At 43.4% G+C, this 25,344-nt stretch overlaps 2 long non-coding RNA genes across 3 annotated transcripts; both read left to right on the plus strand.

Annotated features, from left to right (window-relative positions):
• The first annotated feature begins 420 nt into the window (after window positions 1–420).
• LOC127927312 (uncharacterized) lies at window positions 421–1,254 on the plus strand. The gene is made up of 2 exons (XR_008126906.1): window positions 421–467; window positions 1,175–1,254. It is a non-coding gene; the product is annotated as an uncharacterized LOC127927312 (long non-coding RNA).
• Window positions 1,255–5,529: 4,275 nt separating this feature from the next.
• Window positions 5,530–13,579, plus strand: LOC127927307 (uncharacterized). Of its 2 annotated transcripts, XR_008126851.1 has the most exons (7): window positions 5,530–7,150; window positions 7,337–8,497; window positions 9,013–9,993; window positions 10,135–10,179; window positions 10,415–11,115; window positions 12,479–12,756; window positions 13,463–13,579. It is a non-coding gene; the product is annotated as an uncharacterized LOC127927307 (long non-coding RNA). The 2 variants fall into 2 exon arrangements; XR_008126852.1 differs by lacking the exons at window positions 12,479–12,756; window positions 13,463–13,579 and adding an exon at window positions 11,371–11,422 and having other exon boundaries at window positions 9,013–10,527; window positions 10,764–10,809.
• The last annotated feature ends 11,765 nt before the right edge of the window (window positions 13,580–25,344 follow it).

Raw genomic sequence — 25,344 nt, forward strand, 5'->3', positions numbered from 1 at the left:
AATGACAAGGCACGCCCTACCTGGGGTGTCGGCACGCCCGTTGCACGCCCTACCTTGCACGCCCACCTGGGGGTCCTACCTGGGGCACGCCCTACCTGGGGTGTCGACGTTGCCCTTTTGACCACAGGGTTCACATACCTGGGGTGTCGACGTTGACCTTTTGACCACAGGGTTCACATACCTGGGGTGTCGACGTTGACCTTTTGACCACAGGGTTCACATACCTGGGGCTACTGTGGAGACATTCCTCCTTATTAAAGACATACTGTTGGAAGGCTACTGTGGAGACATTCCCTTTTGACCTGTTGGAAGACAGGGACATTTCCTTATTAAAGACATACCTACTGGGATACATTCCTCCTTATTAAAGACATACTGTTGGAAGACTACTGTGGAGACATTCCTCCTTATTGACATACAGGCTACTGTGGAGACATTCCTCCTTATTAAAGACATACTGTTGGAAGGTGGAGACATTCCTCCTTATTAAAGACATACTGTTGGAAGGCTACTGTGACACCTTTTGACATACTGTTGGAAGACAGGGTTCACATACCTGGGAAGACTACTGTGGAGACATTCCTCCTTATTGACATACAGGCAGGGTTCCTCCTTATTAAAGACATACTGTTGGAAGACTACTGTGGAGACATTCCTCCTTATTAAAGACATACTGTTGGAAGGCTACTGTGGAGACATTCCTCCTTATTAAAGACATACTGTTGGAAGGCTACTGTGGAGACATTCCTCCTTATTTGACCACACTGGGACATTCCTCTTATTAAAGACATACCTACTGTGGGACATTCCTCCTTATTAAAGACATACTGTTGGAAGACTACTGTGGAGACATTCCTCCTTATTGAGGCTACTGTGGAGACACTTATTAAAGACATACTGGTAAGACTACCTGGGACATTCCTCCTTATTAAAGACATACTGTTGGAAGGCTACTGTGGAGACATTCCTCCTTATTAAAGACATACTGTTGGAAGACTACTGTGGAGACATTCCTCCTTATTAAAGACATACTGGAAGGCTACTGTGGAGACATTCCTCCTTATTAAAGACATACTGTTGGAAGACTACTGTGGAGACATTCCTCCTTATTAAAGACATACTGTTGGAAGACTACTGTGGAGACATTCCTCCTTATTAAAGACACTGTTGGAAGGCTACTGTGGAGACATTCCTCCTTATTAAAGACATACTGTTGGAAGGCTACTGTGGAGACATTCCTCCTTATTAAAGACATACTGTTGGAAGACTACTGTGGAGACATTCCTCCTTATTAAAGACATACTGTTGGAAGGCTACTGTGGAGACATTCCTCCTTATTAAAGACATACTGTTGGAAGACTACTGTGGAGACATTCCTCCTTATTAAAGACCTTATTAAAGACATACTGTTGGAAGACTACTGTGGAGACATTCCTCCTTATTAAAGACATACTGTTGGAAGGCTAAGACATTCCTGCTTATTAAAGCATACTGTTGGAAGACTACTGAGACATTCCTCCTTATTAAAGACATACTGTTGGAAGACTACTGTGGAGACATTCCTCCTTATTAAAGACATACTGTTGGAAGGCTACTGTGGAGACATTCCTCCTTATTAAAGACATACTGTTGGAAGACTACTGTGGAGACATTCCTCCTTATTAAAGACATACTGTTGGAAGGCTACTGTGGAGACATTCCAATCCTTATTAATCAGACATACATTCCAATCAGTAGGCTACATTCCAATCAGTAGACTACATTCCAATCAGTAGGCTACATTCCAATCCTTATTCCAATCAGTACTACTTTCTAATCAGTAGGCTACATTCCAATCAGTAGACTACATTCCAATCAGTAGACTACACAATCAGTAGACTACATTCCAATCAGTAGGCTACATTCCAATCAGTAGGCTACATTCCAATCAGTAGGCTACATTCCAGTCAGTAGGCTACATTCCAATCAGTAGGTTACATACTAATCAGTAGACTACATTCCAATCAGTAGACTACATTCTAATCAGTAGACTACATTCCAATCAGTAGGCTACATTCCAATCAGTAGGCTACATTCCAATCAGTAGACTACATTCCAATCAGTAGGCTACAGACAATCAGTAGGAGACATTCCAATCAGTAGGACATTCCAGTCAGTAGGCTACATTCCAATCAGTAGGATACATTCCAATCAGTAGGCTTATTCCAATCAGTAGACTACATTCCAATCAGTAGGCTACATTCCAATCAGTAGGCTACATTCCAATCAGTACATTCCAATCAGTAGGCTACAGATCAGTAGGCTACATTCCAATCAGTAGGCTACATTCCAATCAGTAGGCTACATTCCAATCATTAGACTACATTCCAATCAGTAGACTACATTCCAATCAGTAGACTACATTCCAATCAGTAGACTACATTCTAATCAGTAGGCTACATTCCAATCAGTAGACTACATTCTAATCAGTAGGCTACATTCCAATCAGTAGACTACATTCTAATCAGTAGACTACATTCCAATCAGTAGACTACATTCCAATCAGTAGGCTACATTCCAATCAGTAGGTTACATTCCAATCAGTAGACTACATTCCAATCAGTAGGCTACATTCCAATCAGTAGGCTACATTCCAATCAGTAGACTACATTCCAATCAGTAGGCTACATTCCAATCAGTAGACTACATTCCAATCAGTAGGCTACATTCCAATCAGTAGGCTACATTCCAATCAGTAGGCTACATTCCAGTCAGTAGGATACATTCCACTCAGTAGGCTACATTCCAATCAGTAGACTACATTCCAATCAGTAGGCTACATTCCAATCAGTAGGCTACATTCCAATCAGTAGGCTACATTCCAATCAGTAGGCTACATTCCAATCAGTAGGCTACATTCCAATCAGTAGGCTACATTCCAATCAGTAGACTACATTCCAATCAGTAGACTACATTCCAATCAGTAGGCTACATTCCAATCAGTAGGTTACATTCCAATCAGTAGGCTACATTCCAATCAGTAGGCTACATTCCAATCAGTAGACTACATTCCAATCAGTAGGCTACATTCCAATCAGTAGGCTACATTCCAATCAGTAGACTACATTCCAATCAGTAGGCTACATTCCAATCAGTAGGCTACATTCCAATCAGTAGGCTACATTCCAATCAGTAGACTACATTCCAATCAGTAGGTTACATTCCAATCAGTAGGCTACATTCCAATCAGTAGGCTACATTCCAATCAGTAGACTACATTCCAATCAGTAGGCTACATTCCAATCAGTAGGCTACATTCCAATCAGTAGGCTACATTTCCAATCAGTAGGCTACATTCCAATCAGTAGACTACATTCCAATCAGTAGGCTACATTCCAATCAGTAGACTACATTCTAATCAGTAGACTACATTCCAATCAGTAGACTACATTCCAATCAGTAGGCTACATTCCAATCAGTAGGCTACATTCCGATCAGTGGGCTACATTCCAATCAGTAGGCTACATTCCAATAGGGCACATTCATTGGTGTAAAATGTTGTTAAAATACATGGTTTAGGCCTCCCGAGTGGCGCCTGTGGCGGGCCGGGCACAGTGCACGCTGACACGGTTGCCAGTTGGACTGTGTTTCCTCCAACACATTGGTACGGCTGGCTTCCGGGTTAAACGAGCAGTGTGTCGAGAAGCAGTGCGGCTTGGCAGGGTCGTGTTACGGAGGACGCATGGCTCTCGATCTTCACCTCTCCCGAGTCCGTACAGTGGAGTTGCAGCGATGGAACAAGACTGTAACTACCAATTGGATATCATGAAATTGAGGAGAAAAAGGGGTATAAAATATAATTGTTTACTGATGCTCCAAATGTGTTGAGTCTTGAACGTGTTAACGCCAAATTAGTAAAACATGGACATAGTTGTCACGACTTCAGCCGACGTCGGGCTCCTCTCCTTGTTTGTTCGGCGTCACCGGCTTTCTAGCCATCGCTGCTCCATTTTTCACATTTCCATCGTCACGAGAATTTTCAATCCCAAATGATAATAACTAACACTTATTTAAGCTTTGACTAATCCCCGAGGTTTGTCAGACCCTGGGTTTAATAATAATTAGGCAAAGACTCAGCTTATGCAAAAAGTCCGTAAAGATTATTCACGAGGACGTTCTAAAGTCCATAATAAAAAGACATGCTATTTTATAACTCAACCCCTCCCTACTTCATGCACATACATAGTTCTCACCACTCGTTTATCACTACCAAGCTGGCAGTTCCATCCCCACCGAGATTAGAGGGACCTTGACGGGGACTCCCTTTCCTGCCGTAAGTTTCTCAGAGTTCTAACCAGGTCAGGTCATGAATAGTTTTAATTGTTCTCTGTTTTTTCTTAATAAGACACACACAAATTTCTGCATGTCTCGACCAAACCTTATTGGACTGAAGTTTATAATTCTAAATGTTCATTATGTATGTTACACAATCCATCAATTACGCTTCAGGGTGGAATTCTTTAGTCATTACCTTAAACATATAAATTCCCTTATCACCATTTGTTTTGTCTTGTTCCATGGTTTTCATTCCCTAATCACACCATGTATTTATTCCTCTGTTCCACGTCTTTGTGTGAAATTGAATTTATGTTATGTGGGTATTGTTACGCGCCAGAATTGTTGTTCCGTGTTTGGTCACATTTATGTACTTTTATGCTTTCGTTGGACCGGAATAAAAAGTGTGCCTGTTCACTACACTCTGCTCTCCTGCACCTGACTTCACCTCCAGTACACACTCTTAACAATAGTATCTGTCTAACAAACTATATATCATTGTATCACAAATTATAAATAATACTTAAAATAATAATAGAATAACTTATATACTATATACACTATATATATATATATATGTTTATCAAAATAACGACAGGAAATGGATGATTGCTAGCTTCTCTCAAAGCTGCCATTTTAATTCTGGGACAACCACACATTACACACCCCGAGAACTGCTGTGTCCAACGCACTTTTAATAAAAGGTCACAATATTAGAAAAGGTACAGGTTTGTTTTCTTAAGTGTAATATAACAATATTCATCATATTAGAATGAAAAGTATTTAAAAAAGACAACTTTACATGTATTATTTTTCTTTTACAGTTTTGTATTTACAACAATAACAAAAAAAAGATTCCAAAAATACTTACAATATATTATTATTAAATATATTATTATTAAATATATTATTATTAATATATTATTATTAATATATTATTATTAAATATATTATTATTAATAATATATTATTATTAATATATTATTCATGACTCAGACAAAGAAACAAGGTTGCTGTTTGTGAAGACAACTGAAGAGACTTTAAAAGATCTGGATTAAAAATCAATTTTAAAAAAGTCTATATGTCATTATCTTAAAGATCAGTAGCGTAACACGTACCATCAAAACATAACCCCCTCCCCTCCCCCATCACTACCTCCATGTGAGTGACCATGACCAGAACATAACCCCCCTCCCTCACTGTGCTGTAGCTGGTTCTTCAGTTTAAAAAAAAACATCTGTTTTTTAAAAACATTTTTATTTAATTATTAACAAAGCTTGTGTTCTATGTTCATTTCTCCATCAAACACGTGAAGACTCGTTATTGTAAAGGAACTAAAACACGCATGTAATCCATCTTAGAAAAACAAACAACAACATTGAAATAGATGGTCTATTATTTGAATCATACAGCCGTGGCTATAGCAACACAGTCATTACATAACTGTGAACAGCCAGAGTGATCTGATTTGATGGCATAGCAGTGTTTTGAAGATAGCAAATTGAGTATTCAGTCTGAATGATTATAAAATCTGTTTTGTTGTGTAGTTGTTGTATAGGACACTATGGCCTCCAGACTCAATAGCAGGACTGAGTTGAATTAACCGTTTTCAAAGCTCACATTCCACGACATACAGTAGAGGCTGTAAAACAGGAAGTGCATCACTCAGAATGTAAAAGCTCAATACTTATTTTCCTGATTCTTTATTTTTTTTTAGCAATGAGACTCATCTTGTGATGCTCTTTCTACGAGACCATAGAGTTCCTATATTCCTGACATGTCATTGTGATTGATATAAACAAGCCATGTTGGACAGGTCTGATGAGTTAGATAGTCAGTCCAGTAACCAGCCATGTTGGTCAGGTCTGATGAGTTAGATAGTCAGTCCAGTAACCAGCCATGTTGGTCAGGTCTGATGAGTTAGATAGACAGTCCAGTAACCAGCCATGTTGGTCAGGTCTGATGAGTTAGATAGTCAGTCCAGTAACCAGCCATGTTGGTCAGGTCTGATGAGTTAGATAGTCAGTCCAGTAACCAGCCATGTTGGTCAGGTCTGATGAGTTAGATAGACAGTCCAGTAACCAGCCATGTTGGTCAGGTCTGATGAGTTAGTCAGTCCAGTAACCAGCCATGTTGGTCAGGTCTGATGAGTTAGATAGTCAGTCCAGTAACCAGCCATGTTGGTCAGGTCTGATGAGTTAGACAGTCCAGTAACCAGCCATGTTGGTCAGGTCTGATGAGTTAGATAGACAGTCCAGTAACCAGCCATGTTGGTCAGGTCTGATGAGTTAGATAGTCAGTCCAGTAACCAGCCATGTTGGTCAGGTCTGATGAGTTAGATAGACAGTCCAGTAACCAGCCATGTTGGTCAGGTCTGATGAGTTAGATAGACAGTCCAGTAACCAGCCATGTTGGTCAGGTCTGATGAGTTAGATAGTCAGTCCAGTAACCAGCCATGTTGGTCAGGTCTGATGAGTTAGACAGTCCAGTAACCAGCCATGTTGGTCAGGTCTGATGAGTTAGATAGACAGTCCAGTAACCAGCCATGTTGGTCAGGTCTGATGAGTTAGATAGTCAGTCCAGTAACCAGCCATGTTGGTCAGGTCTGATGAGTTAGATAGACAGTCCAGTAACCAGCCATGTTGGTCAGGTCTGATGAGTTATAGACAGTCAGTCCAGTAACCAGCCATGTTGGTCAGGTCTGATGAGTTAGATAGTCAGTCCAGTAACCAGCCATGTTGGTCAGGTCTGATGAGTTAGACAGTCCAGTAACCAGCCATGTTGGTCAGGTCTGATGAGTTAGATAGACAGTCCAGTAACCAGCCATGTTGGTCAGGTCTGATGAGTTAGATAGACAGTCCAGTAACCAGCCATGTTGGTCAGGTCTGATGAGTTAGATAGTCAGTCCAGTAACCAGCCATGTTGGTCAGGTCTGATGTGTTAGATAGTCAGTCCAGTAACCAGCCATGTTGGTCAGGTCTGATGAGTTATAGTCAGTCCAGTAACCAGCCATGTTGGTCAGGTCTGATGAGTTAGATAGTCAGTCCAGTAACCAGCCATGTTGGTCAGGTCTGATGAGTTAGATAGACAGTCCAGTAACCAGCCATGTTGGTCAGGTCTGATGAGTTAGATAGTCAGTCCAGTAACCAGCCATGTTGGTCAGGTCTGATGAGTTAGATAGTCAGTCCAGTAACCAGCCATGTTGGTCAGGTCTGATGAGTTAGATAGACAGTCCAGTAACCAGCCATGTTGGTCAGGTCTGATGAGTTAGATAGTCAGTCCAGTAACCAGCCATGTTGGTCAGGTCTGATGAGTTAGATAGACAGTCCAGTAACCAGCCATGTTGGTCAGGTCTGATGAGTTAGTCAGTCCAGTAACCAGCCATGTTGGTCAGGTCTGATGAGTTAGATAGTCAGTCCAGTAACCAGCCATGTTGGTCAGGTCTGATGAGTTAGACAGTCCAGTAACCAGCCATGTTGGTCAGGTCTGATGAGTTAGATAGACAGTCCAGTAACCAGCCATGTTGGTCAGGTCTGATGAGTTAGATAGTCAGTCCAGTAACCAGCCATGTTGGTCAGGTCTGATGAGTTAGATAGACAGTCCAGTAACCAGCCATGTTGGTCAGGTCTGATGAGTTATAGACAGTCAGTCCAGTAACCAGCCATGTTGGTCAGGTCTGATGAGTTAGATAGTCAGTCCAGTAACCAGCCATGTTGGTCAGGTCTGATGAGTTAGACAGTCCAGTAACCAGCCATGTTGGTCAGGTCTGATGAGTTAGATAGACAGTCCAGTAACCAGCCATGTTGGTCAGGTCTGATGAGTTAGATAGACAGTCCAGTAACCAGCCATGTTGGTCAGGTCTGATGAGTTAGATAGTCAGTCCAGTAACCAGCCATGTTGGTCAGGTCTGATGTGTTAGATAGTCAGTCCAGTAACCAGCCATGTTGGTCAGGTCTGATGAGTTATAGTCAGTCCAGTAACCAGCCATGTTGGTCAGGTCTGATGAGTTAGATAGTCAGTCCAGTAACCAGCCATGTTGGTCAGGTCTGATGAGTTAGATAGACAGTCCAGTAACCAGCCATGTTGGTCAGGTCTGATGAGTTAGATAGTCAGTCCAGTAACCAGCCATGTTGGTCAGGTCTGATGAGTTATAGACAGTCCAGTAACCAGCCATGTTGGTCAGGTCTGATGAGTTAGATAGTCAGTCCAGTAACCAGCCATGTTGGTCAGGTCTGATGAGTTAGATAGACAGTCCAGTAACCAGCCATGTTGGTCAGGTCTGATGAGTTAGATAGTCAGTCCAGTAACCAGCCATGTTGGTCAGGTCTGATGAGTTAGATAGACAGTCCAGTAACCAGCCATGTTGGTCAGGTCTGATGAGTTAGATAGTCAGTCCAGTAACCAGCCATGTTGGTCAGGTCTGATGAGTTAGATAGTCAGTCCAGTAACCAGCCATGTTGGTCAGGTCTGATGAGTTAGATAGTCAGTCCAGTAACCGGCCATGTTGGTCAGGTCTGATGAGTTATAGTCAGTCCAGTAACCAGCCATGTTGGTCAGGTCTGATGTGTTAGATAGTCAGTCCAGTAACCAGCCATGTTGGTCAGGTCTGATGAGTTAGATAGTCAGTCCAGTAACCAGCCATGTTGGTCAGGTCTGATGTGTTAGATAGACAGTCCAGTAACCAGCCATGTTGGTCAGGTCTGATGAGTTAGATAGTCAGTCCAGTAACCAGCCATGTTGGTCAGGTCTGATGAGTTATAGTCAGTCCAGTAACCAGCCATGTTGGTCAGGTCTGATGAGTTAGATAGTCAGTCCAGTAACCAGCCATGTTGGTCAGGTCTGATGAGTTATAGTCAGTCCAGTAACCAGCCATGTTGGTCAGGTCTGATGAGTTATAGTCAGTCCAGTAACCAGCCATGTTGGTCAGGTCTGATGTGTTAGATAGTCAGTCCAGTAACCAGCCATGTTGGTCAGGTCTGATGAGTTAGATAGTCAGTCCAGTAACCAGCCATGTTGGTCAGGTCTGATGAGTTAGATAGTCAGTCCAGTAACCAGCCATGTTGGTCAGGTCTGATGTGTTAGATAGTCAGTCCAGTAACCAGCCATGTTGGTCAGGTCTGATGAGTTAGATAGTCAGTCCAGTAACCAGCCATGTTGGTCAGGTCTGATGAGTTAGATAGTCAGTCCAGTAACCAGCCATGTTGGTCAGGTCTGATGAGTTAGATAGTCAGTCCAGTAACCAGCCATGTTGGTCAGGTCTGATGAGTTAGATAGTCAGTCCAGTAACCAGCCATGTTGGTCAGGTCTGATGTGTTAGATAGACAGTCCAGTAACCAGCCATGTTGGTCAGGTCTGATGAGTTAGATAGTCAGTCCAGTAACCAGCCATGTTGGTCAGGTCTGATGTGTTAGATAGACAGTCCAGTAACCAGCCATGTTGGTCAGGTCTGATGAGTTAGACAGTCAGTCCAGTAACCAGCCATGTTGGTCAGGTCTGATGAGTTAGATAGTCAGTCCAGTAACCAGCCATGTTGGTCAGGTCTGATGAGTTAGATAGTCAGTCCAGTAACCAGCCATGTTGGTCAGGTCTGATGAGTTAGATAGTCAGTCCAGTAACCAGCCATGTTGGTCAGGTCTGATGAGTTAGACAGTCAGTCCAGTAACCAGCCATGTTGGTCAGGTCTGATGAGTTAGATAGTCAGTCCAGTAACCAGCCATGTTGGTCAGGTCTGATGAGTTAGATAGACAGTCCAGTAACCAGCCATGTTGGTCAGGTCTGATGAGTTAGATAGTCAGTCCAGTAACCAGCCATGTTGGTCAGGTCTGATGAGTTATAGTCAGTCCAGTAACCAGCCATGTTGGTCAGGTCTGATGAGTTAGATAGTCAGTCCAGTAACCAGCCATGTTGGTCAGGTCTGATGAGTTAGACAGTCAGTCCAGTAACCAGCCATGTTGGTCAGGTCTGATGAGTTAGATAGTCAGTCCAGTAACCAGCCATGTTGGTCAGGTCTGATGAGTTAGATAGACAGTCCAGTAACCAGCCATGTTGGTCAGGTCTGATGAGTTAGATAGTCAGTCCAGTAACCAGCCATGTTGGTCAGGTCTGATGAGTTATAGTCAGTCCAGTAACCAGCCATGTTGGTCAGGTCTGATGAGTTAGATAGTCAGTCCAGTAACCAGCCATGTTGGTCAGGTCTGATGAGTTAGATAGTCAGTCCAGTAACCAGCCATGTTGGTCAGGTCTGATGAGTTAGATAGTCAGTCCAGTAACCAGCCATGTTGGTCAGGTCTGATGAGTTAGATAGTCAGTCCAGTAACCAGCCATGTTGGTCAGGTCTGATGAGTTAGATAGTCAGTCCAGTAACCAGCCATGTTGGTCAGGTCTGATGAGTTAGATAGTCAGTCCAGTAACCAGCCATGTTGGTCAGGTCTGATGTGTTAGATAGTCAGACCAGTAACCAGCCATGTTGGTCAGGTCTGATGAGTTAGATAGTCAGTCCAGTAACCAGCCATGTTGGTCAGGTCTGATGAGTTAGATAGTCAGTCCAGTAACCAGCCATGTTGGTCAGGTCTGATGAGTTAGATAGTCAGTCCAGTAACCAGCCATGTTGGTCAGGTCTGATGAGTTAGATAGTCAGTCCAGTAACCAGCCATGTTGGTCAGGTCTGATGTGTTAGATAGTCAGTCCAGTAACCAGCCATGTTGGTCAGGTCTGATGAGTTAGATAGTCAGTCCAGTAACCAGCCATGTTGGTCAGGTCTGATGAGTTATAGACAGTCCAGTAACCAGCCATGTTGGTCAGGTCTGATGAGTTAGATAGACAGTCCAGTAACCAGCCATGTTGGTCAGGTCTGATGAGTTAGATAGACAGTCCAGTAACCAGCCATGTTGGTCAGGTCTGATTTGTTATAGACAGTCCAGTAACCAGCCATGTTGGTCAGGTCTGATGAGTTAGATAGTCAGTCCAGTAACCAGCCATGTTGGTCAGGTCTGATGAGTTAGATAGTCAGTCCAGTAACCAGCCATGTTGGTCAGGTCTGATGAGTTAGATAGTCAGTCCAGTAACCAGCCATGTTGGTCAGGTCTGATGAGTTATAGTCAGTCCAGTAACCAGCCATGTTGGTCAGGTCTGATGTGTTAGATAGTCAGTCCAGTAACCAGCCATGTTGGTCAGGTCTGATGTGTTAGATAGTCAGTCCAGTAACCAGCCATGTTGGTCAGGTCTGATGTGTTAGATAGACAGTCCAGTAACCAGCCATGTTGGTCAGGTCTGATGTGTTAGATAGTCAGTCCAGTAACCAGCCATGTTGGTCAGGTCTGATGAGTTAGATAGTCAGTCCAGTAACCAGCCATGTTGGTCAGGTCTGATGTGTTAGATAGTCAGTCCAGTAACCAGCCATGTTGGTCAGGTCTGATGTGTTAGATAGACAGTCCAGTAACCAGCCTTGTTGGTCAGGTCTGATGAGTTAGATAGTCAGTCCAGTAACCAGCCATGTTGGTCAGGTCTGATGTGTTAGATAGATAGTCAGTCCAGTAACCAGCCATGTTGGTCAGGTCTGATGTGTTAGATAGACAGTCCAGTAACCAGCCTTGTTGGTCAGGTCTGATGAGTTAGATAGTCAGTCCAGTAACCAGCCATGTTGGTCAGGTCTGATGAGTTAGACAGTCAGTCCAGTAACCAGCCATGTTGGTCAGGTCTGATGTGTTAGACAGTCAGTCCAGTAACCAGCCATGTTGGTCAGGTCTGATGAGTTAGATAGTCAGTCCAGTAACCAGCCATGTTGGTCAGATCTGATGAGTTAGATAGTCAGTCCAGTAACCAGCCATGTTGGTCAGGTCTGATGAGTTAGATAGTCAGTCCAGTAACCAGCCATGTTGGTCAGGTCTGATGAGTTAGATAGTCAGTCCAGTAACCAGCCATGTTGGTCAGATCTGATGAGTTAGATAGTCAGTCCAGTAACCAGCCATGTTGGTCAGGTCTGATGAGTTAGATAGTCAGTCCAGTAACCAGCCATGTTGGTCAGGTCTGATGAGTTAGATAGTCAGTCCAGTAACCAGCCATGTTGGTCAGGTCTGATGAGTTAGATAGTCAGTCCAGTAACCAGCCATGTTGGTCAGGTCTGATGTGTTAGATAGTCAGTCCAGTAACCAGCCATGTTGGTCAGGTCTGATGAGTTAGATAGTCAGTCCAGTAACCAGCCATGTTGGTCAGGTCTGATGAGTTATAGACAGTCCAGTAACCAGCCATGTTGGTCAGGTCTGATGAGTTAGATAGACAGTCCAGTAACCAGCCATGTTGGTCAGGTCTGATGAGTTAGATAGACAGTCCAGTAACCAGCCATGTTGGTCAGGTCTGATGAGTTATAGACAGTCCAGTAACCAGCCATGTTGGTCAGGTCTGATGAGTTAGATAGTCAGTCCAGTAACCAGCCATGTTGGTCAGGTCTGATGAGTTAGATAGTCAGTCCAGTAACCAGCCATGTTGGTCAGGTCTGTGAATTAGATAGTCAGTCCAGTAACCAGCCATGTTGGTCAGGTCTGATGAGTTATAGTCAGTCCAGTAACCAGCCATGTTGGTCAGGTCTGATGTGTTAGATAGTCAGTCCAGTAACCAGCCATGTTGGTCAGGTCTGATGTGTTAGATAGTCAGTCCAGTAACCAGCCATGTTGGTCAGGTCTGATGTGTTAGATAGACAGTCCAGTAACCAGCCATGTTGGTCAGGTCTGATGTGTTAGATAGACAGTCCAGTAACCAGCCATGTTGGTCAGGTCTGATGTGTTAGATAGTCAGTCCAGTAACCAGCCATGTTGGTCAGGTCTGATGTGTTAGATAGACAGTCCAGTAACCAGCCTTGTTGGTCAGGTCTGATGAGTTAGATAGTCAGTCCAGTAACCAGCCATGTTGGTCAGGTCTGATGTGTTAGATAGATAGTCAGTCCAGTAACCAGCCATGTTGGTCAGGTCTGATGTGTTAGATAGACAGTCCAGTAACCAGCCTTGTTGGTCAGGTCTGATGAGTTAGATAGTCAGTCCAGTAACCAGCCATGTTGGTCAGGTCTGATGAGTCAGACAGTCAGTCCAGTAACCAGCCATGTTGGTCAGGTCTGATGTGTTAGACAGTCAGTCCAGTAACCAGCCATGTTGGTCAGGTCTGATGAGTTAGATAGTCAGTCCAGTAACCAGCCATGTTGGTCAGGTCTGATGAGTTAGACAGTCAGTCCAGTAACCAGCCATGTTGGTCAGGTCTGATGAGTTAGATAGACAGTCCAGTAACCAGCCATGTTGGTCAGGTCTGATGAGTTAGACAGTCAGTCCAGTAACCAGCCATGTTGGTCAGGTCTGATGAGTTAGATAGACAGTCCAGTAACCAGCCATGTTGGTCAGGTCTGATGAGTTAGACAGTCAGTCCAGTAACCAGCCATGTTGGTCAGGTCTGATGAGTTAGACAGTCAGTCCAGTAACCAGCCATGTTGGTCAGGTCTGATGAGTTAGACAGTCAGTCCAGTAACCAGCCATGTTGGTCAGGTCTGATGAGTTAGATAGACAGTCCAGTAACCAGCCATGTTGGTCAGGTCTGATGAGTTAGATAGTCAGTCCAGTAACCAGCCATGTTGGTCAGGTCTGATGAGTTAGATTGTCAGTCCAGTAACCAGCCATGTTGGTCAGGTCTGATGAGTTAGATAGACAGTCCAGTAACCAGCCATGTTGGTCAGGTCTGATGAGTTAGATAGTCAGTCCAGTAACCAGCCATGTTGGTCAGGTCTGATGAGTTAGATAGTCAGTCCAGTAACCAGCCATGTTGGTCAGGTCTAATGAGTTAGATAGACAGTCCAGTAACCAGCCATGTTGGTCAGGTCTGATGAGTTAGATAGTCAGTCCAGTAACCAGCCATGTTGGTCAGGTCTGATGAGTTAGATAGTCAGTCCAGTAACCAGCCATGTTGGTCAGGTCTAATGAGTTAGATAGACAGTCCAGTAACCAGCCATGTTGGTCAGGTCTGATGAGTTAGATAGTCAGTCCAGTAACCAGCCATGTTGGTCAGGTCTGATGAGTTAGATAGTCAGTCCAGTAACCAGCCATGTTGGTCAGGTCTAATGAGTTAGATAGTCAGTCCAGTAACCAGCCATGTTGGTCAGGTCTGATGAGTTAGATAGTCAGTCCAGTAACCAGCCATGTTGGTCAGGTCTAATGAGTTAGATAGACAGTCCAGTAACCAGCCATGTTGGTCAGGTCTGATGAGTTAGATAGTCAGTCCAGTAACCAGCCATGTTGGTCAGGTCTGATGAGTTAGATAGTCAGTCCAGTAACCAGCCATGTTGGTCAGGTCTAATGAGTTAGATAGACAGTCCAGTAACCAGCCATGTTGGTCAGGTCTGATGAGTTAGATAGTCAGTCCAGTAACCAGCCATGTTGGTCAGGTCTGATGAGTTAGATAGTCAGTCCAGTAACCAGCCATGTTGGTCAGGTCTAATGAGTTAGATAGTCAGTCCAGTAACCAGCCATGTTGGTCAGGTCTGATGAGTTAGATAGTCAGTCCAGTAACCAGCCATGTTGGTCAGGTCTGATGAGTTAGATAGTCAGTCCAGTAACCAGCCATGTTGGTCAGGTCTAATGAGTTAGATAGTCAGTCCAGTAACCAGCCATGTTGGTCAGGTCTGATGTGTTAGATAGTCAGTCCAGTAACCAGCCATGTTGGTCAGGTCTGATGTGTTAGATAGTCAGTCCAGTAACCAGCCATGTTGGTCAGGTCTGATGTGTTAGATAGTCAGTCCAGTAACCAGCCATGTTGGTCAGGTCTAATGAGTTAGATAGACAGTCCAGTAACCAGCCATGTTGGTCAGGTCTGATGAGTTAGATAGTCAGTCCAGTAACCAGCCATGTTGGTCAGGTCTGATGAGTTAGATAGTCAGTCCAGTAACCAGCCATGTTGGTCAGGTCTAATGAGTTAGATAGTCAGTCCAGTAACCAGCCATGTTGGTCAGGTCTGATGAGTTAGATAGTCAGTCCAGTAACCAGCCATGTTGGTCAGGTCTAATGAGTTAGATAGACAGTCCAGTAACCAGCCATGTTGGTCAGGTCTGATGAGTTAGATAGTCAGTCCAGTAACCAGCCATGTTGGTCAGGTCTGATGAGTTAGATAGTCAGTCCAGTAACCAGCCATGTTGGTCAGGTCTAATGAGTTAGATAGACAGTCCAGTAACCAGCCATGTTGGTCAGGTCTGATGAGTTAGATAGTCAGTCCAGTAACCAGCCATGTTGGTCAGGTCTGATGAGTTAGATAGTCAGTCCAGTAACCAGCCATGTTGGTCAGGTCTAATGAGTTAGATAGTCAGTCCAGTAACCAGCCATGTTGGTCAGGTCTGATGAGTTAGATAGTCAGTCCAGTAACCAGCCATGTTGGTCCGGTCTGATGAGTTAGATAGTCAGTCCAGTAACCAGCCATGTTGGTCAGGTCTGATGAGTTATATAGTCAGTCCAGTAACCAGCCATGTTGGTCAGGTCTGATGAGTTAGATAGTCAGTCCAGTAACCAGCCATGTTGGTCAGGTCTGATGAGTTAGATAGTCAGTCCAGTAACCAGCCATGTTGGTCAGGTCTAATGAGTTAGATAGACAGTCCAGTAACCAGCCATGTTGGTCAGGTCTGATGAGTTAGATAGTCAGTCCAGTAACCAGCCATGTTGGTCAGGTCTGATGAGTTAGATAGTCAGTCCAGTAACCAGCCATGTTGGTCAGGTCTGATGTGTTAGATAGTCAGTCCAGTAACCAGCCATGTTGGTCAGGTCTGATGAGTTAGATAGTCAGTCCAGTAACCAGCCATGTTGGTCAGGTCTGATGAGTTAGATAGTCAGTCCAGTAACCAGCCATGTTGGTCAGGTCTGATGAGTTAGATTGTCAGTCCAGTAACCAGCCATGTTGGTCAGGTCTGATGAGTTATATAGTCAGTCCAGTAACCAGCCATGTTGGTCAGGTCTGATGAGTTAGATAGTCAGTCCAGTAACCAGCCATGTTGGTCAGGTCTGATGAGTTAGATAGTCAGTCCAGTAACCAGCCATGTTGGTCAGGTCTAATGAGTTAGATAGACAGTCCAGTAACCAGCCATGTTGGTCAGGTCTGATGAGTTAGATAGTCAGTCCAGTAACCAGCCATGTTGGTCAGGTCTGATGAGTTAGATAGTCAGTCCAGTAACCAGCCATGTTGGTCAGGTCTGATGTGTTAGATAGTCAGTCCAGTAACCAGCCATGTTGGTCAGGTCTGATGAGTTAGATAGTCAGTCCAGTAACCAGCCATGTTGGTCAGGTCTGATGAGTTAGATAGTCAGTCCAGTAACCAGCCATGTTGGTCAGGTCTGATGAGTTAGATTGTCAGTCCAGTAACCAGCCATGTTGGTCAGGTCTGATGAGTTAGATAGACAGTCCAGTAACCAGCCATGTTGGTCAGGTCTGATGAGTTAGATAGTCAGTCCAGTAACCAGCCATGTTGGTCAGGTCTGATGAGTTAGATAGTCAGTCCAGTAACCAGCCATGTTGGTCAGGTCTGATGTGTTAGATAGTCAGTCCAGTAACCAGCCATGTTGGTCAGGTCTGATGTGTTAGATAGTCAGTCCAGTAACCAGCCATGTTGGTCAGGTCTGATGAGTTAGATAGTCAGTCCAGTAACCAGCCATGTTGGTCAGGTCTGATGAGTTAGATAGTCAGTCCAGTAACCAGCCATGTTGGTCAGGTCTGATGAGTTAGATAGACAGTCCAGTAACCAGCCATGTTGGTCAGGTCTGATGAGTTAGATAGACAGTCCAGTAACCAGCCATGTTGGTCAGGTCTGATGAGTTAGATAGTCAGTCCAGTAACCAGCCATGTTGGTCAGGTCTGATGTGTTAGATAGTCAGTCCAGTAACCAGCCATGTTGGTCAGGTCTGATGTGTTAGATAGTCAGTCCAGTAACCAGCCATGTTGGTCAGGTCTGATGAGTTAGATAGTCAGTCCAGTAACCAGCCATGTTGGTCAGGTCTAATGAGTTAGACAGTCCAGTAACCAGCCATGTTGGTCAGGTCTGATGAGTTAGATAGACAGTCCAGTAACCAGCCATGTTGGTCAGGTCTGATGAGTTAGATAGTCAGTCCAGTAACCAGCCATGTTGGTCAGGTCTGATGTGTTAGATAGTCAGTCCAGTAACCAGCCATGTTGGTCAGGTCTGATGTGTTAGATAGTCAGTCCAGTAACCAGCCATGTTGGTCAGGTCTGATGAGTTAGATAGTCAGTCCAGTAACCAGCCATGTTGGTCAGGTCTAATGAGTTAGACAGTCCAGTAACCAGCCATGTTGGTCAGGTCTGATGAGTTAGATAGACAGTCCAGTAACCAGCCATGTTGGTCAGGTCTGATGAGTTAGATAGTCAGTCCAGTAACCAGCCATGTTGGTCAGGTCTGATGTGTTAGATAGTCAGTCCAGTAACCAGCCATGTTGGTCAGGTCTGATGAGTTAGATAGACAGTCCAGTAACCAGCCATGTTGGTCAGGTCTGATGAGTTAGATAGTCAGTCCAGTAACCAGCCATGTTGGTCAGGTCTGATGTGTTAGATAGTCAGTCCAGTAACCAGCCATGTTGGTCAGGTCTGATGTGTTAGATAGTCAGTCCAGTAACCAGCCATGTTGGTCAGGTCTGATGTGTTAGATAGACAGTCCAGTAACCAGCCATGTTGGTCAGGTCTGATGTGTTAGATAGTCAGTCCAGTAACCAGCCATGTTGGTCAGGTCTGATGAGTTAGATAGACAGTCCAGTAACCAGCCATGTTGGTCAGGTCTGATGTGTTAGATAGACAGTCCAGTAACCAGCCATGTTGGTCAGGTCTGATGTGTTAGATAGACAGTCCAGTAACCAGCCATGTTGGTCAGGTCTGATGTGTTAGATAGTCAGTCCAGTAACCAGCCATGTTGGTCAGGTCTGATGTGTTAGATAGTCAGTCCAGTAACCAGCCATGTTGGTCAGGTCTGATGAGTTAGATAGACAGTCCAGTAACCAGCCATGTTGGTCAGGTCTGATGAGTTAGATAGTCAGTCCAGTAACCAGCCATGTTGGTCAGGTCTGATGTGTTAGATAGACAGTCCAGTAACCAGCCATGTTGGTCAGGTCTGATGAGTTATAGTCAGTCCAGTAACCAGCCATGTTGGTCAGGTCTGATGAGTTAGATAGTCAGTCCAGTAACCAGCCATGTTGGTCAGGTCTGATGTGTTAGATAGTCAGTCCAGTAACCAGCCATGTTGGTCAGGTCTGATGAGTTAGATAGACAGTCCAGTAACCAGCCATGTTGGTCAGGTCTGATGTGTTAGATAGTCAGTCCAGTAACCAGCCATGTTGGTCAGGTCTGATGTGTTAGATAGTCAGTCCAGTACTTCAAATCCAACCAAATGACTTTCACAAACACGTCTTTACACAGGTTTAAATAAAAACAAAATATTTATAACAAATAATTTCAACAAACACGTTTTTAATTTAATGTATAAAACAGTTTCATCCTCTAACAACGTGACATATACAAATAAAGTAAATATAGTGCCCCCCTCCCCAATATAGTGCCCCCCCCCCTCCCCTCCCCGAAGGCTGGCACACTGATACAGGTACCAGCTGGGAATAATAATCACTTAGTTTAAACACCTAGAACACATTGGTACTCTATGGAACCAACAAGGTGGCTTAGTCTAGAACGGTCTAGAACCCAAGGGCTTGCTCGCTGAAGGAACCTAGCATCACAAGCCTGAAGAACAATGTTCCAACATCTACACAGTCTATAGCAGTATGTCCCTCTCACTTGGTCTGTATAGACAGAGTCTATAGCAGTATGTCGCTGTCACTTGGTCTGTATAGACAGAGTCTATAGCAGTATGTCCCTCTTACTTGGTCCGTATAGACAGAGTCTATAGCAGTATGTCCCTCTCACTTCGTCTGTATAGACAGAGTCTATAGCAGTATGTCCCTCTCACTTGGTCTGTATAGGCAGAGTCTATAGCAGTATGTCGCTGTCACTTGGTATGTATAGACAGAGTCTATAGCAGTATGTCCCTCTCACTTGGTCTGTATAGACAGAGTCTATAGCAGTATGTCCCTCTCACTTGGTCTGTATAGGCAGAGTCTATAGCAGTATGTCCCTCTCACTTGGTCTGTATAGACAGAGTCTATAGCAGTATGTCCCTCTCACTTGGTCTGTATAGACAGAGTCTATAGCAGTATGTCCCTCTCACTTGGTCTGTATAGACAGAGTCTATAGCAGTATGTCCCTCTCACTTGGTCTGTATAGACAGAGTCTATAGCAGTATGTCCCTCTCACTCGGTCTGTATAGACAGAGTCTATAGCTGTATGTCCCTCTCACTTGGTCTGTATAGACAGAGTCTATAGCAGTATGTCCATCTCACTTGGTCTGTATAGACAGAGTCTATAGCAGTATGTCCCTCTCACTTGGTCTGTATAGACAGAGTCTATAGCAGTATGTCCCTCTTACTTGGTCTGTATAGACAGAGTCTATAGCAGTATGTCCCTCTCACTTGGTCTGTATAGACAGAGTCTATAGCAGTATGTCCCTCTCACTCGGTCTGTATAGACAGAGTCTATAGCTGTATGTCCCTCTTACTTGGTCCGTATAGACAGAGTCTATAGCAGTATGTCCCTCTCACTTGGTCTGTATAGACAGAGTCTATAGCAGTATGTCCCTCTCACTCGGTCTGTATAGACAGAGTCTATAGCAGTATGTCCCTCTCACTTGGTCTGTATAGACAGAGTCTATAGCAGTATGTCCCTCTCACTTGGTCTGTATAGGCAGAGTCTATAGCAGTATGTCCCTGTCACCTGGTCTGTATAGACAGAGTCTATAGCAGTATGTCCCTCTCACTTGGTCTGTATAGACAGAGTCTATAGCAGTATGTCCCTCTCACTTGGTCTGTATAGACAGAGTCTATAGCAGTATGTCCCTCTCACTTGGTCTGTATAGACAGAGTCTATAGCAGTATGTCCCTCTCACTTGGTCTGTATAGACAGAGTCTATAGCAGTATGTCCCTCTCACTTGGTCTGTATAGACAGAGTCTATAGCAGTATGTCCCTCTCATTTGGTCTGTATAGACAGAGTCTATAGCTGTATGTCCCTCTCACTCGGTCTGTATAGACAGAGTCTATAGCAGTATGTCCCTCTCACTCGATCTGTATAGACAGAGTCTATAGCAGTATGTCCATCTCACTCGGTCTGTATAGACAGAGTCTATAGCAGTATGTCCTCTCACTTGGTCTGTATAGACAGAGTCTATAGCAGTATGTCGCTGTCACTTGGTCTGTATAGACAGAGTCTATAGCTGTATGTCCCTCTCACTCGGTCTGTATAGACAGAGTCTATAGGTCCTTCCATATGGTGAGATTAAACAGAAGTAGAGAACAGAATAGAACTAAAAAAATAAAGTCAAGTGTGAACGATTAGAATTTATCGACATGCAATATTTGAGACTCTACACAAGATTAAAAAATACAACATTGATATTATCATTGCTTGACATTCGTTTATGGATAAACATTACTTTCATTACATTTGAGAAAACCAGTTTGACTACAGTGCTTTGGAGAGTCTACTGTTAAACTAGAGACGTGGTGAGATGGACTGTGTGAGAAAACCAGTTTGACTACAGTGCTTTGGAGAGTCTACTGTTAAACTAGAGACGTGGTGAGATGGACTGAGTGAGAAAACCAGTTTGACTACAGTGCTTTGGAGAGTCTACTGTTAAACTAGAGACGTGGTGAGATGGACTGAGTGAGAAAACCAGTTTGACTACAGTGCTTTGGAGAGTCTACTGTTAAACTAGAGACGTGGTGAGATGGACTGTGTGAGAAAAGCAGTTTGACTACAGTGCTTTGGAGAGTCTACTGTTAAACTAGAGACGTGGTGAGATGGACTGAGTGAGAAAAGCAGTTTGACTACAGTGCTTTGGAGAGTCTACTGTTAAACTAGAGACGTGGTGAGATGGACTGTGTGAGAAAAGCAGTTTGACTACAGTGCTTTGGAGAGTCTACTGTTAAACTAGAGACGTGGTGAGATGGACTGAGTGAGAAAACCAGTTTGACTACAGTGCTTTGGAGAGTCTACTGTTAAACTAGAGACGTGGTGAGATGGACTGAGTGAGAAAACCAGTTTGACTACAGTGCTTTGGAGAGTCTACTGTTAAACTAGAGACGTGGTGAGATGGACTGAGTGAGAAAACCAGTTTGACTACAGTGCTTTGGAGAGTCTACTGTTAAACTAGAGACGTGGTGAGATGGACTGAGTGAGAAAATGTCAGAAAGGAGGAGAAGAAAACGAGGGAGGATAATACCGAGAAACCTTTCTAGTTGACCACTATATCCTTCACTAATAAAACCTATCTAGTTGACCACGGTATCCTTCACTAATAAAACCTCTCTAGTTGACCACGGTATCCTTCACTAATAAAACCTCTCTAGTTGACCACGATATCCTTCACTAATAAAACCTCTCTAGTTGACCACGATATCCTTCACTAATAAAACCTCTCTAGTTGACCACGGTATCCTTCACTAATAAAACCTCTCTAGTTGACCACGGTATCCTTCACTAATAAAACTTCTCTAGTTGACCACGGTATCCTTCACTAATAAAACATCTCTAGTTGACCACGGTATCCTTCACTAATAAAACTTCTCTAGTTGACCACGGTATCCTTCACTAATAAAACTTCTCTAGTTGACCACGGTATCCTTCACTGATAAAACCTCTACAGCTGACCACGATATCCTTCACTAATAAAACCTCTCTAGTTGATCACGGTATCCTTCAATAATAAAACCTCTCCAGCTGACCACGACATCCTATACTAATAAAACCTCTCTAGTTGACCACGATATCCTTCACTAATAAAACCTCTCCAGCTGACCACGGTATCCTTCACTAATAAAACTTCTCTAGTTGACCACGATATCCTTCACCAATAAAACATCTCTAGTTGACCACGATATCCTTCACTAATAAAACCTCTCCAGCTGACCACGGTATCCTTCACTAATAAAACTTCTCTAGTTGACCACGATATCCTTCACCAATAAAACATCTCTAGTTGACCACGATATCCTTCACTAATAAAACCTCTCCAGCTGACCACGGTATCCTTCACTAATAAAACTTCTCTAGTTGATCACGGTATCCTTCACTAATGAAACTTCTCTAGTTGACCACGGTATCCTTCACTAATAAAACCTCTCCAATTGACCACGGTATCCTTCACTAATAAAACTCTCTAGTTGTTCACGATATTCTTCACTAATAAAACCTCTACAACTGACCACGGTATCCTTCACTAATAAAACCTCTCCAATTGACCACGATATCCTTCACTAATAAAACCTCTACAACTGACCACGGTATCCTTCACTAATAAAACCTCTCTAGTTGTTCACGATATTCTTCACTAATAAAACTTCTCTAGTTGATCACAATATCATTCACTAATAAAACCTCTAGTTGATCATGGTATCCTTCACTAATAAAACCTCTCCAACTGACCACGATATCCTTCACTAATAAAAATCTCTCCAGCTGACCACGGTATCCTTCACTAATAAAACTTCTCTAGTTGACCACGGTATCCTATACTAATAAAACTTCTCTAGTTGACCACTGTATCCTTCACTAATAAAACCTCTCCAGTTGACCACGGTATCCTTCACTAATAAAACCTGGGGTGTCTAAGAAAACAATATTATGTAGCCACATAGATGCACACACACACGCACGCACGCACGCACGCACGCACGCACGCACACACACACACACACACACACACACACACACACACACACACAGTAGGTGTAAACACAACGGTGCTTCTACACCTGCATTGCTTGCTGTTTGGGGTTTTAGGCTGGGTTTCTGTACAGCACTTTCAGATATCAGCTGATGTACGAAGGGCTATATAAATCAATTTGATTTGATTTGATTTGATTTAAGAGGGGCCACTGTAACGAACCAACTGAAGAGAGGGATGGATTCAATCCGCAGCGCTGAAGATCCTCGTCATATTGGCACTCTGACAAAACGCAGGATTATTGCCCTTTAATGTAAATCCTGGTACAGCGTGAATCTTCAGCGCTACAGATTCAATCTGAGCCCAAAAAGCAACAAAACAAATAGCTTTCTACTAAAACAACAACCATGTATTTTCTTCGTGCAGATCATGATTTATTTAAGATAATATTGCTTATAGGGCCTCTGATAATGTAGTTCCTATTGTCCCTGAGTGTTCATCGACACGTCATCATACCCAGTGGGAACCAGGTGGGTTAGATAGTGAAAGCATTGCTTCTGATGACGTACAGCCTGGACTGTAGATTTCAATTACAAAAAAAACGTTTAGAAGTAAGAGGCTGTATGATTTCAACTGAGAGTTTCTGCCATTTTACAAATAAGTGCGACCGAATATACTGATGGACTCAACTGACATTCCATTACAGAACCAGAATGGATGATTTATTTAAAACTGACATTCCAGAACCAGAATGGATGATTTATTTAAAACTGACATTCCATTACAGAACCAGAATGGATGATTTATTTAAAACTGACATTCCAGAACCAGAATGGATGATTTATTTAAAACTGACATTCCAGAACCAGAATGGATGATTTATTTAAAACTGACATTCCATTACAGAACCAGAATGGATGATTTATTTAAAACTGACATTCCAGAACCAGAATGGATGATTTATTTAAAACTGACATTCCATTCCGGAACCAGAATGGATGATTTATTTAAAACTGACATTCCATTACAGAACCAGAATGGATGATTTATTTAAAACTGACATTCCAGAACCAGAATGGATGATTTATTTAAAACTGACATTCCATTCCGGAACCAGAATGGATGATTTATTTAAAACTGACATTCCGGAACCAGAATGGATGATTTATTAAAAGCGATAGAAAAGAGGGGGGGATTCAGAAGTGAAAGAGCGTGAATCAGCCAATGAGACAGACAGCTCTCATCACTGTGTTGGACAGACCACATGATGAAAGCCTTTATATAACGGCACAGAGAACAGGATTTCACCACATTTCTGCCAGGAGATGTGAAGAACAACAACAACAACAACAACAACAACAACAACAACAACAACAACAACATGTCATCTGGTGATCCTCTCTTTCTTCAGGAACCCGTCTCTGTCTCTTGCTGAGGCTTTATCTCAACGACAAGACTTGATCAACTGCATCACATGCTCTCTCTTCATTGATTGAAATAAACCTTCGCTAGGTGAGGAAGTGGGAAGGGCCACCATCTTCTACCCCTCCAGACATACTGGTATGATTAAAACAATAGGAAACAAGCCAAAGGAAGGATGGAATTTGGTTTCTGACAGACACAACCATTAAAATAGACATTACTTGGTGCTATACTTTCTGCGGTCAATAGATGGCGCCACTAGATAGCCATTAGATTGAACAGCTTTTAAAACTATTTTCACAGCTCTGGCGTTAGTTAAGGCTTGAGTCTGACCGTTGCCAGTCTCTTTAATGACGGGACCAACAGGTCCTCCCTCCCTCAGAATAAAAAGCCTTTTTTTTTAATCAGGTGCTGTTATTAAATCTCAGTTTCCATCTCAACGTCCCGTGTCTCAACTCACGGTGCTCTTAATAGAAACTTCAAAGTGTTTCCTTTCAAATGGTACCAAGAATATGCATATCCTTGCTTCAGGTCCTGAGCTACAGGAAGTTACATGTCATCTCTCTGGATAAGAGCGTCTGCTAAATGACTTAAATGTAAATGTAAATGTAAATCTCAGGCAAAAAAAAGTTTTTTAAAAAAAAAAAAAAGTGTCGGATCCTTAAGAAGTTAAAAGAAGAAGTGAGAGAGATTAGTTTTTTTTTGAGACGCTGGGAGTTGTGTTTTAGATCAGAGCCTTTGCCCCTCGCTGGGCATAACACCTGGTACACGGCCTGAACAACACAGGTCAGAGAGAAACACCAGGGGATCTGGTTCTATTCATGGA

Source organism: Oncorhynchus keta, unplaced genomic scaffold (assembly GCF_023373465.1).
Source record: "Oncorhynchus keta strain PuntledgeMale-10-30-2019 unplaced genomic scaffold, Oket_V2 Un_scaffold_11571_pilon_pilon, whole genome shotgun sequence".
Taxonomy (NCBI): domain Eukaryota; kingdom Metazoa; phylum Chordata; class Actinopteri; order Salmoniformes; family Salmonidae; genus Oncorhynchus; species Oncorhynchus keta.